The sequence below is a fragment of the Ostrinia furnacalis genome, unplaced genomic scaffold (assembly GCF_004193835.3).
Source record: "Ostrinia furnacalis isolate ACB-3 unplaced genomic scaffold, ASM419383v2 OfSCF3581, whole genome shotgun sequence".
In the NCBI taxonomy this organism is placed as follows: Eukaryota; Metazoa; Arthropoda; class Insecta; order Lepidoptera; family Crambidae; genus Ostrinia; species Ostrinia furnacalis.
Window position 1 is genome coordinate 103473 of NW_021133820.1, and position 18406 is coordinate 121878.

The window sequence follows — 18406 nt, forward strand, 5'->3', positions numbered from 1 at the left end:
TATTAGTGTAGATAAAACAAACATCAGAGAAACGATATTATTATAAGAATTGCAACCATACTTTGTTTGTCACCTTGGAATTTGAAGATACAGAAAATAATAATATCATTCAAATCTTTCGTCTATCGTAGCTTGTTGGCAAAAACTATTATATTTTTGATAAACTTTAATTTGAACACAAATAAATGCGTTACAATATTTTTAGATTTATAACTAGCACTAATATTAGAGCTTAAGTTGAATGAAGAATGTAGTTCATGAGTATGACGACACTGTTCAGTTACATTGACGTGCAACTGATATTTTTACCGCCCTATATTTACCAATCCCCAAATATATTCACATTCCGCCAAACCCTCATTTCCCTTCCCCATTCAAATGCCCCATAAAGTATTTGTAAGTAATAGTCGAGAATATATAACGTAAGGTCAAAAGTAGTTCCCTGAGGAGTCCTTCCTAGATTTATGGGCTCCGAAGTTTCGAGAACATATGCCCCGTACATGTGTTAAGAGTTAGTTTTTGTTTAGCACAACTTGTATTGTTGCATTTCTCGAAAGATATTGAAGATATACTTTCACAAAAATATTGGGGAAGTAAAAAGTTGGAACTTAGATGGTTTATCATATTTTTTCTAACACAAGTAAATATTTAGAAAATGTTATAATTTCTTTACAGCATGAAACGTAAATAATATCTAATAAGTATACCTATTTCAACAGAGAGCTACTAATTTTTAATACTCAATTTATAAAGAAAAATATTTGTGATAGATAATGTTCACATAATAATAAAATCTTTTGGGTTACTTCAAAAATCCATTCTAATACCAATAGGTCAATTAAATCCAGTGTTAAAAGTTCCCATACTGCTCGCTAAAATCCAATCTTCGCATCGTATTCAGAAAAAAAATTCGCCGAAGAAAGTAACGTCAGATATTCAATATATCATTTCCTCACTTTATGCAAGCAAACTTAGTTTAAGTTGAAAACTTTCCTCGTTGCATAAGGACCGTAATTCAGAGCAACTTAAGATTTAGGTTCGGTTAAGTAAGGCTGGCTGGCTAACTTGGAGTTAAGTGCTAAGTTTGAACGTCCACTGCAGTAAATTGGTTACGTTAAAAGCAAGTTTTAATTTAGTCATACATTTTATGATTAAAACGGCTTTGGGTCTCAAGTTTCGGTACATAAATATTACGCTTTTGTGAGTTAAGTAAAATGTAATATCTACTTCCATACTGTTATTTTTAATTAAAAAATAGACATTTTCCATATTAGCCTCTGGTAAATAAAGTTCTATAACGATAAGCTATTTCTATGAAAAAATATACTGAAAATAGTTCTTTATTAATATCACGTTCACTATTTTGTTTTATGGTTGCGAAACGATTGTGCTTCTTCATCTACCCGTCAATCCAAACAGTTCGTCAATAATGAAAGGCAAACAACGCGAAAGGCAACACGAAAAAGGAATTAAAAGCTGGCCAGTAAATAATGAAAGCGTATTTTTGGGCGGGCTGATAAACCGCCTAGTTATTAATTCACGGCGGACCGCTCATTTTTGGGCGGGCGGGATAAATAAATTAGATGCCGCAGTACAGGTGTTGCATGGAACCGTCGTCTGATTTGCGCTGTTTTTGTATGTACCGTTGAGACTTAATTTTTTTTTATCCACAACGAGGAAGCTTTATATCTCACAATGGAAGCGAGCTTCACCCGGAATTCTCAACCACGGAGGAACTGGCTATCTTACCTCTAACGGCCGGAACACAACAATGCTGTTAACATTTTTGTTATGGCGACAGACTTAGGTAAGATGGTGGTAGCTAGCCAGGCGGACTTAGAACAAGACCTACCACCAACCAAACCGAACAGAAAAATCCGCTTCCACTGGGAATCGAACCCGGGAGCAGGTGGTCTTACCACTAGACCACAGAGGCGGTTAAATTATATGTATGTATATTCTTTGGTACACATTCATGAAAGTTTCTGATTAACTTTGTGCTCTAACAATGTTAATTGACTTGGCTGCTTCGCAAGTCAATTAGGTCTTTTTATGCCGTCGCCGCGTCGTCGGTCGGCTCGATGTGAGAAAGAAATTGATAGATAAGTACGTACTTTTTGCTATCTGAAACGATGTGATTGACCAAACAACTGTGGTGTCGGTGTCGGAATGGCGAAGGTCGGTAGTCTGTTGTGATGATTCACTCAAGCTTAATAAAGCTTAGCTGGTAGAGTTAAGCCTTGAGGACACGTACCGAGTAATCGGGCGAGACAGTGCTCTCGGCCGAGTACTCGGTGCGTATGAACATAGCGCCGAGTGATCGGCCGAGTGCTCGCCCGAGCAAAGCGACGAGACAGTAGCTCGACTCCCGTTCAACTTACTAGGCCGAGTATCCACGCTCCCGCTGCCCCACACTGTCTCGCTCGCTCGCTCGGCAGGTCTGAACGTGCACTGTCTCGCCACTCGCCACTAGGGTTGCCAGATGGAAACTTACCAAATCCGGGACAATCCTACTAGGACAACGGTGTTGGGACTTGGCCATAGTAAAAATATCTTGGTTTCTCAAATGATTTAATTTGTATTTTAAAAGAAAAATGCCATTTATTTTCAAATACACACTTTTATTAAATAAGTAATGTACGTCAACGTACATAATAGGACTCACAGGCAGGCCAGCCGTGTCATTTGTTATTACATATTAGTTTATTTTGACACAAAACTATTAGGTTTTCGGAAATCCGGGACAGTAATGTCTAATTACTGGACACGGGACAAGACGCAAAATTCCGGGACAATCCCGGATTTCCCGGGCATCTGGCAACCCTACTCGCCACTCGGCCAAATGATTGACATCACGTCCACAGATTAGAGAAAAACAAAAGTCTCAATAGAACTGAACTGACTGTGCTAATTTCAAAACACGTATGAACAGCTACTCGCTTACATCACTGTCTCGACCGAGTAAACATTTTACTGTCTCGCCCGTTTACTCGGTACGTGTGATCAAGGCAAGGCTTTAGTGATAATTGTACCTAGTTTAGGCTATTCGAGTGACGAATTATGCCCGACGTCGCCAGTTCGAAATGCTGGGTATTTTCTTTGTACATAACTATTGAAAAAAAATTGATATACCGTTTGGGATGACTCACAAATAAAGATTTTGAATTTGTATTTGGACATTTTAAAACCATTTTGTAACAAAACTGCAAGCATTCCATCAACTCTTCATTTAAAAGAATTGTGGAATAAACCTAAAAAAGGCTACCTCCACACGTTCCTAAATCTACTCGTAAATTGAGGTAAAGGGCAAAAAGTTTTAAAAAATACACGCCATTCCACCAGCGTTTTGAAGGGCCAGCATTGTTCAGGTCATAAATACAGAGTAACACACGTGTTGTCTAATATTAAAAGGGTCATTAACGACGGCCTGAGGAGGTAAAACATTACCCGGCAAAACACCGTAATATAACACGTGAGTCCGGCTCGCCCATCGAGGGTTCCGTACACACTTGTAGGTGTGCAAATAGTTTGTTGCAGAAAACGGGAAAAAAATACGTTTGTTGTACGGGAACCCCACTTAAATATTTATTTTATTCTATTTTATTGGAAACAGAAATACCTACCTACATCATCTGTGAAAATTTCAACTATCTAGCTATCATCGTCGCGTCCTTGATAATAGTCCTGGTAATAGACAGACAGACAGACAGTGGAGTCTTAGGCTGAATTGCACCATCTTCTTTAACATTAACAAACGTCAAAAATTTGTCAAACTCCATACAAAAACCACCGTTTATCGTTATAGTTACCGTTAAAGTTTGGTGGTGCAACTCAGCCTTAATGATGGGTCCCGTTTACCCTTTAGGTACGGAACTCTAAAAAGCTGTTGTTTATTCACGGTCATTCCCAGGACACAAGTCACTTTTTTTTCCAACCATGATATTCCCTAAATTCTTTAATTTAAATAATTTTGAGTGGATGCCTGAAATTATAATTTAAAGAATGTATATTTACGAAGATAGGTATTATGATGTTGTGCAGGGTTTCAGGATTGCAAAAATACACCTAGTTTTTTGACTGATGCTTATCNAACATCATTTATTTTTAAAAGTGCACATACAAAAAAGATCAATTAGTTTTTAGAGGATCAAATAATATTGTCCCTTATAAAATTACCTACTCTACTAAAAATACTACTACTGCGCCAGAAGCCATCTTTAATTGATGTAAGAGACAAGCACCAAATTCACCAGTAATTATCACACTATTTTATTTCAGGAACCAACGCAAAGTTGTTTATGCGACGAAAAAAGCAGTTAAAACCGACAGGAAATATTGTGGAGGGCTAATTTCTTTTTACGCCACCGTTTTTTGGTAAAAAAGCGCAAAACGAAAAATTCCATGTTTTCCGGAAAACTTGCACGGTCACACCGCTTCTTTTTTGTTTATTTTGCGCATGAATAACGGCGTAGTTGATAAGTTCAACGCATTTTTTAAATTAAAGTAGATTTTGTAATGGGTGCGAAGATTGAGTAAGAAATTAAAAAGGAAAATCTAACTTTCAAATTAACTTCAAATGAACACCACACTACGATAAAAAGAAATTTACAATGGGTTTCATTTATATGTATAATTGTATTTCTTTTGAATGTGTTATTATTCTCTTTTTGCTTTTACAAAATCTTATACTTAACACGTTGGACGACTCGAACAATAAAATTTCAATTGTGTCTGTGCGTTAAATGACTTAGGCCTTGTCCAGGAGAGCGAATTCGCCGCGAATGTCTTCGCGCGAACACGAGCGTATATTATGTACTAAGTAGCTTTCCGCCTGCGGCTTCACCCGCGTGGGATTTTGTCTGTCACAAAAAAACCTTATCGCGCGCGTCCCTGTTTCAAAAACCAGGATAAAAACTATCCTATGTCCTTTCCCGGGACTCAAACTATCTCTATGTCAAATTTAATCAAAATCGCTTCAACGGTTTAGGCGTAAAAGCGTGACAGACAGACAGACAGACAGACAGACAGACAGACAGACAGACAGACAGACGGACAGACAGACAGAGTTACTTTCACATTTATAATATTAGTGTAGATACGAGATTTACGCGCAAATTTACAACTCGCGCGTGTCTTGTGGACGCAATGTATTGGCTGGTATCTCGCCAACACGCGTATGATTCTACCCGCGTAGGATTCGCGACGAATTCGCCCTCCTGGACAAGGCCTTAAGTAGGTACATGCAATATTCCAACATAGTTCGTTAAGCTGGATCTGAAACTGACTGACGTGTACTATCAAAATACAAACTATGCGAATGCTTATCATAACCGACCCTCGTCTTTCAGCATACCACATCCGCGCCCGAATTCCTCCCCATCGGATATAACAACTTTGTCACATAGCTCCGTGTGACGGACGCAGTTTATAAGGTTAACGACACAACTTATAGGTTCAAAGTTGTCGTTGCAGTCAAAACTCATAATCGGTCAAAACCACTTTTGACTGAAAAAATCAGTCAAAAGTGGTTTTGACTGATGCTCTTGGTGAAAGTGTTTTCGCCTGATTTAAAATTTTACCAATCAGTCAAAATTCATAAATAGTGTCATGATTAGTGAAAATTACATGGGAATCAACAAAAAACATTTTAAAGTGTAAAATTTTTGTGGTTTGTGCAAACAATAATGATCACACCTAGCTTAGGTACAACAGTAATGTTGCTAGGTATTCGTCAGGTAAAAGATAAGTAGATTATTAATTTGTTCGGTCGGATAAAATGTTTTGAACACAAAAGTGGTTTTTATTAACGCGCTTGTTCAAAACCCCTTTTGATTGGAAAAATCTGCCAAAAGTGATGTTGACCAAGGGCATCAGTCAAAATCACTTTTGACCGATTTTTTCAGTCAAATGGTTTTTTGACCGATTATGAGTTTTGACTGTAACATCTACAACTCTCGGCCGCAACTTTGCTAACTATCTCGTAATGTGGCCGAGGACACTCGAGTAATCCCGAGCGAAGATTGCAAACTTCATGATGGTTGCCAAACTTGAAATTTCGTCTGGACTTATTGGAATTTGAAATTTTAAGGGTCGGGGTAGTTTGAAACTACGCGTTACAACTTAATCTTCATTTCATCTTATACATACAGGACCAAACTTTTATCCGAGAATAACTCCTGGTATAACTGGCACATTGACAGTTTCAGTAAGGTAAATGTGTCAAAATGTCGAATAACTGACGATTTATTCTGAGCTTAATATTTGGTCGAATCCACCCTTAAAAGAAAGAAGAAGTTTAGTAGGTACGTGACGTAATAATTATAAATAGTGTTCCTTAGTAATATTTAAGGCAATGTTTTTTGCTCCTTCATCATCATCATCATCATTACAGCCACAGGACGTCCACTGCTGAACATAGGCCTCCCCCAATGACTTCCACATCGCACGGTTGGTAGCGGCCTGCATTCAGCCAGTGTTGCCAACTTAGCTACTTTATAGCTAGATTTAGCAACTTTTTGATGTCAGGCAGCTACAATTTTTTTTTAACTTGTAGCTAAACTTTTTAGCTACTTTTTCTAGCAACTATTGATTATGATATATTTTTACAAAGTTATGGTAGCGGTATACCCGACAAACAAAATTAGTATTAGCAATTACGATTCGACTCACTTAAATCGGTAAATAATCAAAATATTGTCTTCTTTTTTTTTTAATTAAGTAGTCACAGTATTAAATCAAATCAAATCAAATCAAAATCTTTATTTACTCACACAGACATTGAAAACATACATGAGATAATTATGATTATGATGTTTAATATCAGTGTGAGTCTGATGCCTATGCTAGGTATCGAATACCTGTGTTACAGGACATCAGGCTCCCACCGCCTCGAACCTTACAGCACTTAGACAAGGCTATGAGCTAAGTGTAAGAACAACATCCATGTGGACAAAGATTTAACAAAAAAAAGAAAATAAGTAAAACATAATTTACAGAATAAAATTAAGAAGATACAATACGATACAGAGAAAAACAATGTACCTAGTGCACAATAAGAGTGTAGTGTATTAAAGTTAAGTTGATTAAAGTTTATAGCTGATTTATAAACTTCAGTGTTTTATTTCTTTAGTATTTTATTTACTTCGGAATTCAGCTACATCTAGCTACTTTTTAGCGAGAAAAAAATACTCAATCTAGCAACTTTCTGTTAAATTCCTAGCTACGAGCCTTTGGTAGCTGTTGGCAACGGGTGCGTGACAGTTTATATAAGTTTATATGATATAAATTAATTTCAATAACGTTCATATCGTATAATAAACGTATGTTATAATAACACTTGATATAATTTTTTAACATATAATGTTTACTTCATATAATAAATCATTTCTAATAATATCATTTCAGATACCAATCACAACGCATAAAGACATTTGATATAAACCTTACTTAATCTAAGACTCATTTGATGTAATTTTGTTTAATATAAATATTATTTCACATAACCATTACTTGTAATAAATATTATTTGTAATACTCTTTAATTGATATAATTTCTGATAGATATAACTTTAAGTATGTTCTTCTTTAGCTTGACTTATAAATGACTTTAGTNTTTTGTTAAGATTGAAGCAAGGATCACTCAATCCACATGCACATTTTGCTCCTTAGTAATATTTAAAGCAATGTTTTACTTACAGATATTTTTATTTCCTCTTTTCAACCTCAAATTGTATTTTGCATGTCACCTTTTTGAGGTGTCATGATATAGATATAGCTGTTTTCTACCTAGGCATAATATACTTTTTTGTAAAGTTACTTAGGGTAAGTTGTACCACCTGAACTTCAACTTTAACTTTAACTATGATCGTCAGTTTTGTATGGAGTTTGACAGACTTTTGACGTTAGATGGTGCAACCCAGGGTAGTCGCTTGCTTTACCTATTTTCATTTAACACAAAAACTTATCACGTCTGTAGGAAGTATAAATCCTGAGCCAACAACATTATTTTTTCTAAAAACAATTTACCTTTCATGGCTTAACTGTTTTGTATCTTTGCACAGATCTGGGGAGATTGGTTCAGAGAAAAAGGTTTTGATCCTCAATTGGCTGGCAGAGGCACGTCCTGCTCTGTTGACGGTCCATTACTCTATAATCCTCATGGTATGTTTGATGGATTAGCTAAATCGTGGGTTTTATTTTCTGTTTCCGCTATGTCGGCTAAATCGCATGGACTTGCAGTTAAAAAATTTACGCTCGTGTTATAAATTCACAGTTTCATTCTGAAATCAGCAATAAGAATGTTTCCTGGGTCAAAAAGCAAGAGTTTTAATTAGTCCGTCAGTTAACTTATCAAAAAATACTCTACACGTATTTTTCACTTTTTCAAACTAATGAAAATTTAAAGAGATAAAGCGCGCCAAAGTTCATAAGAAGAGGCCCGTGACAAATAATAACTATGTAATTATTTGTTAGATTGATAAATAAAAATATATGTGTCCAATATTTTTTGATATTAAACATGACGGACTAAGAAAACATTTTTAGGAAACTAGCCTATTTCTGCTGATCTTTGATTAAACCTTTAAACATTCAATTTTTTAATAAAGATTGTTTTGGTCTCGCTATTTAGTTATGTTATGTAGGTACCTACATTAAATTTGGGATTTTGATAAGTAAAATTATTGATGCATATACCTATTTTCTAAACCAACCATATTTTATGTTACGTACTTATTTCTAGAAATAAATAAATCCGATACCTAATTTCATGTAAAATCTGTCAATTAAAATGGTTCCTTGTCTGATACATTTCCTAATTATACACAACAATGCGCGTAAATTAATTTTCATGGAACAATCCTTCGTCATATTCATACCCTTATCAATTAATACACATCAATCCCTCTGATCACAATAAATAATTTTCACCTGCCAAATCCCTTGGTAAGGTCACACTTAACGCAATATCCCTAGGGATTTCCCCAAAGTGGGTGCGGGTAGTCGTTATTACATCATCGCAAGGATCAGTTTAGAATGAAGACTGCGGCAACAACAGCTCACCTGCGGGACTGTGTGCTGGGTACAAAGTATAATGCGAAGTCGACACACCAAATACAACCGCCAGACCATATTGTAGGCAGTTCAGGGGGCGTACTATGAGTTTACATCAAACGCATTCGACATCAACTGCGTTAAAAATATGTATGAAAGTTTCCGCTAGGGGCGCTGTACAATCTGTCATACATTTAGGCTGGGTTGCACCATCTTACTTTAACTTTGACAAACGTCAAAAATCTGTCAAATTCCGTACAAAAAACACCGGTTATCGTCATAGTTAAGGTCAAAGTTAGGTGGTAAAACTCAGCCTAAATGTCACTTTTTTACGCAGTCACTAGTGAAGACGTTTGATGCAAACTCACACTAAACCCTCAGGTTTACAGATTGCCATAAATTATGTATCAAGACCAACTATGTATTATGGCATGAAAGAATAAAAAAAATACTTACATTTTTATCTTAAAATAAAAACATTCAAATTCAAGCTAAACCATTGTTTAGCCAAAATGCCATTGCATTTAATACAACAAACTTTTGATTCGAAAAAGGCTTCTGGTGCAATACAATAACATTTTTGTGGGCCAAAAATCCTTTACATAAATATTTTCATAGATTTCGTTTAGTCTATTGCTTAGCCTAGTTAATATCAGAGAAGAAAGTATTCTGTGACGTGTTCAAGGAATGGTCTCTCTTTTTAACTGTCAATTGATTAGCACTTTCGTCCTAAGGGTTACTAGGGACGTAAGCCGAGCCATAATCTTTTATCATTTTTTTACGCAGTCTCTACCTACGTAAACTCATGGTAAGCACACTGATCCATGCGAGAATGACTTTAGCATTGTTCTGGAATCTCGGTATACGATTGGTTAATGTGCTGGCTGTTTAATTTTACCTGTGACCAGGCTCAGGCCGACAAAAGACCCGGTTAATTGGCAATTTGCTCATGTTTGCAGTACTATTGTGTATTCGCTGGTCAATTAATCCGAGCAATTAAAACACGACAGCTGCGGACTCGTCAAACAAATTAGAGACCAATACCAATGTTGACGTGGACAAGTATGTCAGCTTCAGAATACAATGAGTCGTTATGGCATATTCAATATGTTTTATGCCGTGTTAATAATATTAAATTTCACTCTATTATGACGAAGTACAAGCTAAAAATTTGGGTGTCTTTAAGTAGGTAGGCACTATCGTTCGTTAAGCCAAATGAACAAAGGCCTCCCCCAAGGATTTCCATAACGACCGGTCCTGCAATGCCCGCATCCAGGTTCTTCCAGTGACCTTTACCAGATCGTCGGTCCACCTAGTAGGAGGCCTGCCCACTCTACGTCTTCGGCGCGTGATCGCCACTCGAGAACTTTCCTGCCCCAACGGCCATCGNTACTTCCCTGCCCCAACGGCCACCGTCTCTACGAGCTATGTGCCCCGCCCACTGCCACTTGATTTTAGCTATTATGACGACCAAGCTAAAAAGTTGGGGGTCTTTTAAGTAGGTCTATGTCAGCGACTTTAGTTCGTTTACGGATCTCCTCATTTCTAATTCGATCTCGTAAAGATACACCGAGCATAGCCCTCTCCATAGCACGCTGTGCAACTTTGAGCTTCTGTATAAGGCCTATAGTGAGAGGCCACGTTTCTGAACCATAAGTCATCACTGGTAACACACATTGATTGTATATTAGTCTTCAGGCACTGAGGTATTTTGGACGAAAATATGTTGCGTAGTTTCCCGAACGCTGCCCAGCCGAGTTTCAAGAACCAATTAAAAAAATATTTAAATACCAACTGCTTTCATACATTAGATGAATTCTTTAATAGTAAACAAACACTTTTAGGATAAGTATCTCATAATGTAAGTTGCTAGACCTAAGTTTAGATTAGTCGTCTCTAACCACTAATTTTGCAATACCCATTAACGGGTTATTAAGTTATAAGCTCATTGTTTAGATTAAGACCCAATTGTAAGCACTTAATATGCAATAAAAAAAATTAATTTGAATTTGAATTTGAATTTGATTCGACGATTGACCTCTTTCTCGAAATTGGACCTACCTAGATGAATCGTTTGTCCGAGGTAGACATACTTGTCAACAAGAGATAGGTAAGTACTACATCAAATTCTTACTAGTCTCAACTGACATACAGAACAGTTAGAAACTGCACCTCCACCACTAACAATAACTAGATTAAATGCTCAGCGTTATTCGAGAATATTCCCGTAGTTTCGGGTATCGGTCCACACATGACTGAGCATTAGGTCAGCATATCTGTAATCCTCATACAAAGTTCACCGATTTGTTATCATCCCATTCCGGGAACTGTTAGTTCAATTAACAATCTATGATAAACAATAATAAGCATGTCACTGATTTTAGTAAATTAAGTACTGAGAAGAAATACGAAGAAATGAAAACTATTGGAAAGGTACTCTTAGGGCATGCTTAGGGTATCTTTCATAATCTCCGAGTAAAGTTCCAATTAGTTACTTCCTGATTACCTCTACTTAGCAAGTAAATTAAGAAGCATCTTAATAGCGTTATTCAGAAAGTCGCTGACATAGCACGACGGATTAGCAAGCTGAAGTGGCAATGGGCAGGGCATAGTACGCAAAACTGACGGCCGATGGGACAGCACGGTTCTGGAATGGCGGCCGCGTACCGGAAAACGCAGCGTGTGACGTCCACCCACAAGTTGGACCGACGACGTCATAAAGGAAGGGAAGCGCTGGACGCAGGCCGCTACCAATCGATCAACATGGAAAGCATTGGGGGAGGTCTATGTTCAGCAGTGGGTGTCCTATGGATGAAATGATGATGATGAGAGATGGTGAATTTCGATAAATTGCAACTACGACGAATAACCTACTTGACACTTTACTTGGAGATGGTGAACGAGGCCCTTAATGTATTGTAAAAATCTACGAATGCAATATTTTAATTTCACCTTCGATTAAAAAAGAAATCTGTAAACAAAATCCTGGGATAATATAGACGAGATCCGCCAAAAAATTCCACAAAGGGCTCGACGAAAGTTTTTTAATATCCAACGAAGTTTTCCGCCTGTTTATTTGATAACTTCTGATCTTTATTGAAAAATCGACGGTTTAAATATTATTTTGAATACTTGCTCGTTGCAACGGTTATTACTATACTGACGACAGTATTAGAAAGTAAGGCATCATTCATGTATTTAGTTGTACTCGTAATAGGTACAAAATTATAACAAATTTAGTATGTCGACTGTGCATACAAGTAATACCAAACTGGAGGACATTTGTTCAACATTTCAAACTTCAAACTAAGGTGTTCGAAGTCAAAGTAGACTTTGAGGGTTATGACTAGAGATGAAACGGATATCCGGTAACTATCCGGTAGGCCGGATATCCGGCCTTAATTTACTATTCGGCCGGATACCGGATAGTAACTCACTATCCGGCCGGATACCGGATATTAAAAAACTACGACAATTTCCTATAATAAAATGAAATACATTAATCTTTGAGGTAAATATCAATAAAATGGCTTAATAATAATGACGGCTTTTAGTTAAAGTCCAAAAAGTTGCAAAAAAAGCCATTTAAGGCCTTTAAAACTGATTTCTTTTTCTGGGCTATTCACTCTAATGACGAATTCATTAGAGTGACTAATGACGAATACATAATAGTAAATATCGGTTAATGTCGAAATGTTACCAATTAAAATAGGCGATCTTTTTTTCACTGATGGTTGTGCCGGTATGCACAATACTTAATCTCTTCATATCTTATCTTGATCACGTTCACAGTGTCAGCACATTTATCACGTATAGTGCTGATGCTGTGACGTCATTTACCTTTGATCTATATCGTATAAATAGTCGCGCAGTTCACATTAATAAACAGATTAATATCAGAGACTAACTACAACCCGTGTCTCATTCATACGCTCCCCCACCATGGCACAAATTGGTGACCCCGACGACGAACCGGACGAAGAAAATGAACCAAACGAAGATGACACAAATTAGCCGAAGCTGACGTAGCCGAGAAAGCCGACGAACCTAATGATCCCGACGAAGTTGGCACAAATTGGTAACCCAGAAGAAGAACCCGACGTGAACGAAGTCGAAGAAGCAGACGAAGCCGACGAACGACGACGAAGATAAACGTACTAAACCAACGTAATGTGAGACGTAACCTCCATCACCACCATCTTCAGCATCAGCCTCCGCCAGCTTTTATCTGACATGGAATCAAATTGGCTACCCCGATTGAGCAGAGTAAATCCGTGACGTCTCTTCAACATCAATCATCGTCATCATGTCAACTCCGTGCAAGTCGTGCAACACAACACTACGAGAAGTCGCTGCCAGTACCCCTGTCATATCCGTTAATGAAAAGGACCAACCTCGTCTGTGCAGCTGGAATCAGTCTTAAAACTTCAAAAGATTCAAATCGCTCATAATAAAATATTAGATAATGCAAAAATAATGAAGTCTCAGCAGTTCAGTAGTCAACGACAACATCAGCAGAAGTTCAAGACCAAACAATAGAAAATGTGCTAACTCAACTAAAACATGTGCAATTGAAATAATAATTGTGCCATGAAGAATGACCGTGAAAATTTTGCGACGCAGCAGTTACAGGCCAAGGTCGCCTAGTCAAGTAAGAAGATTTTGTTATTATAATATGTATCAACGTATGCAGAAAAATGTGAAAAATCATGTGATTGGAAACAAACTAAACAAGGAAACTAAAAATCGCACAGCCAGCATGGCCTTTGTGCTATCTACCCGTCTAACCGCCTTATTTTTACCGACTGAAAAAGTGGTATAAGGTTTTTAATCGTTACGGGAGCAACATATCAGGAGCAAATCCTACAGTAAAGCAACAATGCCAAATGAGCAATATGTTATATGCCACGAATGGTTCAAAGATAAACACTTACGGTGAGAAAACTCTGACTCTTTAACTTGGGATTACAATCATTTAGAAAAATGTGAGTCCCTCCAGAGCGAATATTTCTTAGGTTATCCGATAACGAGCCAAGAAATCGCCAACAGAGCAGAAATACAAAGCAATTAATGAATTGAAACACAGTCAACGAATTGAGAAAATTACGCAGCCGCGTATCGAAGTTGAATACTTTGAATATTTCAAGAATGATAATTCGCCTATCCTTTGGTCTTCAGAAGCTGATAACGCTTATGAAATGTGCAAGGACACAAGGCATGAACGCTGTGACTACAGCGCACCCATCGCGTAAAGCCGAGCTTGCGCGAGGGCAACCCACGACTGTGAAAACGCCAGATAAGGAAGAAGCCAGTGGTTATATTTTGTTATAATCTCATCTTTATAAACGTTTCCCCATTTTTCACGACATGATTTGTATAACGTAGATAGTTATTGTAATTTGTATTATGTAATTAGCACATTATTTNGGGTCAGCTAGTTAATAATAAAAATAATTATCTGGTATGAGACATGTTTCACGCAGGGGTGACATCTCCTGGCCACCAGGAAGCCCCGATTTCACTCTAGCTAATTTCTTTTTGTGGGGTTACCTTAAGGATTAAAATATACTTTAAAATCCAACAACCATGCAGCAACTGAAGCTGAACATTCGTCATGAAATCAAATCATTTGGAGGTTACTCTAACGAAAGCTTTTCAAGATTTTGATGTCAGATTGGAAGAAAAGTCCGTTAAGTTGTTATGCGAAAGTCTAGGTATATTTCATATTTTATCATCATACTTATTCAATCGTAAGTGCAATTTGTAGGTAATAATTTCATACAACGGTGATTATAAATATACGGTAATTAGTACATGGAAATTATAAAACGATAGTTTTTCTTCAAAATTTCCAAAATTTGCAGCGTATGCAAATACTGTCTTACTACAACGTATGAAGGCCAAAGTACTGATTCTATTTAAATTAACAATGTGGATCTACCTTAAAAAATCAAGTATAAAAATAAGGACATGGTAAATAGAAAAATTGAAAACCAAAGATATGGTTATTAAACAATTCGTCGACTGTACGCCAACGCAATAGACGTCTACTTGCTAACATGTCTTAGAACTAACTAAGGGCTCGCGCCGCACGCGTAAATGATGTGTCAAATATTATTATTTAGGCTTGTGTGCCCAAAAATAAAAAACGTCACGGGAATTAGGACTTTCGCTCGGACAAGCAGTTTTTTAATTCTAATTATTTACAGAATGTAGCCGTGTGNTATCAGAGACTAACTACAACCCGTGTCTCATTTATACGGTCTCCCAACATGGCACAATGGTCTTGATGATGTGATGATGCAGTTCAGTCAGATTACACAGCAAGTAAAATAATTTAATTTTCGCTATTCAATCACACACTCACGACACGATGGCAACTGAAATCGCCCGAATTGATCTGCCCCCTAGACAAGTGGCAAAATCTGATATTCTATTTGGACGGATTCGATTTTCGACTTGTCTAGTCTACTCGATGATCTGATCGCGTTCGAAGCACCTGTACGGCTAGCACGAAAAACTTTCGAGTTCAAATCGTTTGCGTAGGTACTCGAATCGCCATCAAAAGATTTAGTAAGAAAACTACAACAGCGCCCTTGTGAACGTGTCGTAAAGTGAACTTAGTATAAGATGTGGTTGCACGAAACTTATTTTGAGAATCAAAATTGTCACATTATCGTTTAATTCGAATATTGAGTATCGAATTTTATCAAGTATGCAAACGATTCGAAGACGAAAGTTGTTCATGCTAGAGGTACTGCTGTGCGGCGCTAAACTCGTCACGACATGCAATGAGACAATGGGCCAACTATCCGGCCGCCGGATATCCGGCTATCCGGCCTAGCAGCTCGCCGGATATCCGGTATCCGGTATCCGGCCAAACAACTATCCGTTTCATCTCTAGTTATGACTCTACTAATTAAAATTAAGGATGAATGATCATCCATCCTTATTTTCAATTAGAGAGTCGCAGTAGATTAGTAGAGAGGAGTTCGACTTCGTATACCGATTTTTATTCATATTTAACTGTCACACTGTTGTGTGAAATCCTTACAAAATCCCAGTCAGCCAATATAAAAAACAAATCCAAGATCACAGAGCGAGATCAGCAATAATGAAAAGCTTGAGAATTATTCGCTTGAAACTTTTTCCATCGGGCGACCTCCCTTCGGAGTCTTAGGTTCAACTCAAATAAAACTCCTGTGTATTGAGACCGAGTTCAACTGAGTTGAGCTGCATCTCCTGCAGTTTACTTTTTATAACTAGACGCATAAAGTGTATATTGCCTCAACGGCTGGAGCCAACGGCGCAGATAAATCTTTATAGTCCAGTTCATAAAAAGTACTGAACAACTCTTGCAAATTGTTTTGGTTTATAGACTTACTGTAACCGTGCATTTAAATAAGAACCTTTATACTTGCAAAGTTTATGATACTTTCTACCATTTAACAACTTGAATTTTATCTTTTAACTAGTTCTAATACTGGAACTTTAAATTGTAACATTTTTTAAGGTCACCATACCAGATACTGTGTGTACTGGGTGTGAAACGTGGAAGGTCACCAAGGTCATCTCGCACCAGCTGCAGGTCTTCGTCAACCGCTGCCTTCGCCGAATTCTCGGCATATACTGGCCTGAGAAAATCTCCAACGTCGAGCTATTGGAACGCTGCCACGAAATTCCGATCGACCAGCAGATCAAACGCCGCAAGTGGAACTGGATTGGCCACACTCTCCGAAGGGGTCCCGATCACATCCCCAAGCAGGCTCTGGATTGGAACCCCCAAGGAAAACGCAAGCGTGGTCGCCCCAAGCAAACTTGGCGGCGCACTGTGGCAGACGAGGCGAAGAAGATCGGCAAGACTTGGAGCGAGATCAAACACATAGCTCAAGACCGAACGCGATGGAGGACTTTTGTGGACGCCCTCTGCCCCATCTAGGGGACTTAGGACCATAAGTCAAGTAAGTCATACCAGATACTGGCCAAAAGGGTGGAGTTTATGTCACATTATATTTTTACTTTAAAGGATAGTGGCCTATAAAACGTTTTTAATTCCAAGATTGTAGAAAATCTTAATTAAGAAAACTTTTACCACATTTCTTTTTAAGTAAGCGACTAACCGTGAAGTTGAAATTACTGTCGCGACCGTAGTGACTTAAAATCTTTTCACCACTGAAAAAAATGTTTGGTTACTGCTTACACAACAAAATAAACCACCGAATTAAGTGTTAACTATAACCAAACTAAGTTTAGCTCACTACAGAATTATTTGTTTAATTTTGTTCCTCATAACCAAAGTGTTCGGTGGTCACTTTTGTTGTGTAAGCAGTAACTAAAAATTTTTTTCAGTGATAGCACTTGTAGTTTCTGAGATTTCGTGATGAGTGAGTCAGTCAGTAACCTTTCGCATTTTACATATAGATAGACCTCCCAACGGCTTTCAGATTGGCCGGCCTGCATGCTATCTTTATAAGGTCATCTGTCATGGATGATGACATTGTATGCATAGTTGTTATGTTTACGTAATATTTGGTTATGTGCTCGTGTAATGGTGTGGGGTACGGCCGGGGTCATCCATCAGCGGTGTCGCACCCACGTCACGTGGCCTCCTCAATCGCGACAGTAAACATAGGTCACCGCCATCTACATAATATACTAAGGCTGGGTTGCACCATCTTACTTAAACTTTAACAAACGTCAACAATCTGTCAAACTCCATACAAAAAGCACCAGTTACCGTTATAGTTCGGTTAAAGTTAGGTGGTGTAACTCAGCCGAAGTACGTAGGCGGTTGAGGAAAGCAATGCAATTTTCTTTCATGTTGAGTAATTATGAGTATTTACATCAGGGTATTAATGATTGGTCACTTGGATTACTCCATTTACAATGAGTAATATAAGTAAATATGTACTTAATATAAGCCGTACCTACATCAGACTAGCACATAGGCTTTATTTATTTAGTTCGTTTTTATAGAAACTTACGCGGAAAACAACAAAAGCTTGTAAAATTTAATTTTCATCATCATCATCATCTCAGTCATAGGACGTCCACTGCTGAAATTAGACCTCCCCCAATACTTTCCATGCTGCCCGGTTGGTAGCGGCCTGCGTCCATCGCCTTCCTGCTACCTCTAAGATGTCGTCGGTAATTTAATTTTACTAAGTTATATTAAGCTACAAGAGTACGACAACTAGTAACCACTATGTTGACTGAAACTAAATTCTCGATTGAACCATGTATGGTCATGATAACCAGTAAAACGAATTGATTCCCATCAAGTTCAACCCCCTAGATTCCTAATCTCGTGCGTCCCATTTAAAAACTGCGAACACAAACAAAATAAAATAAATAC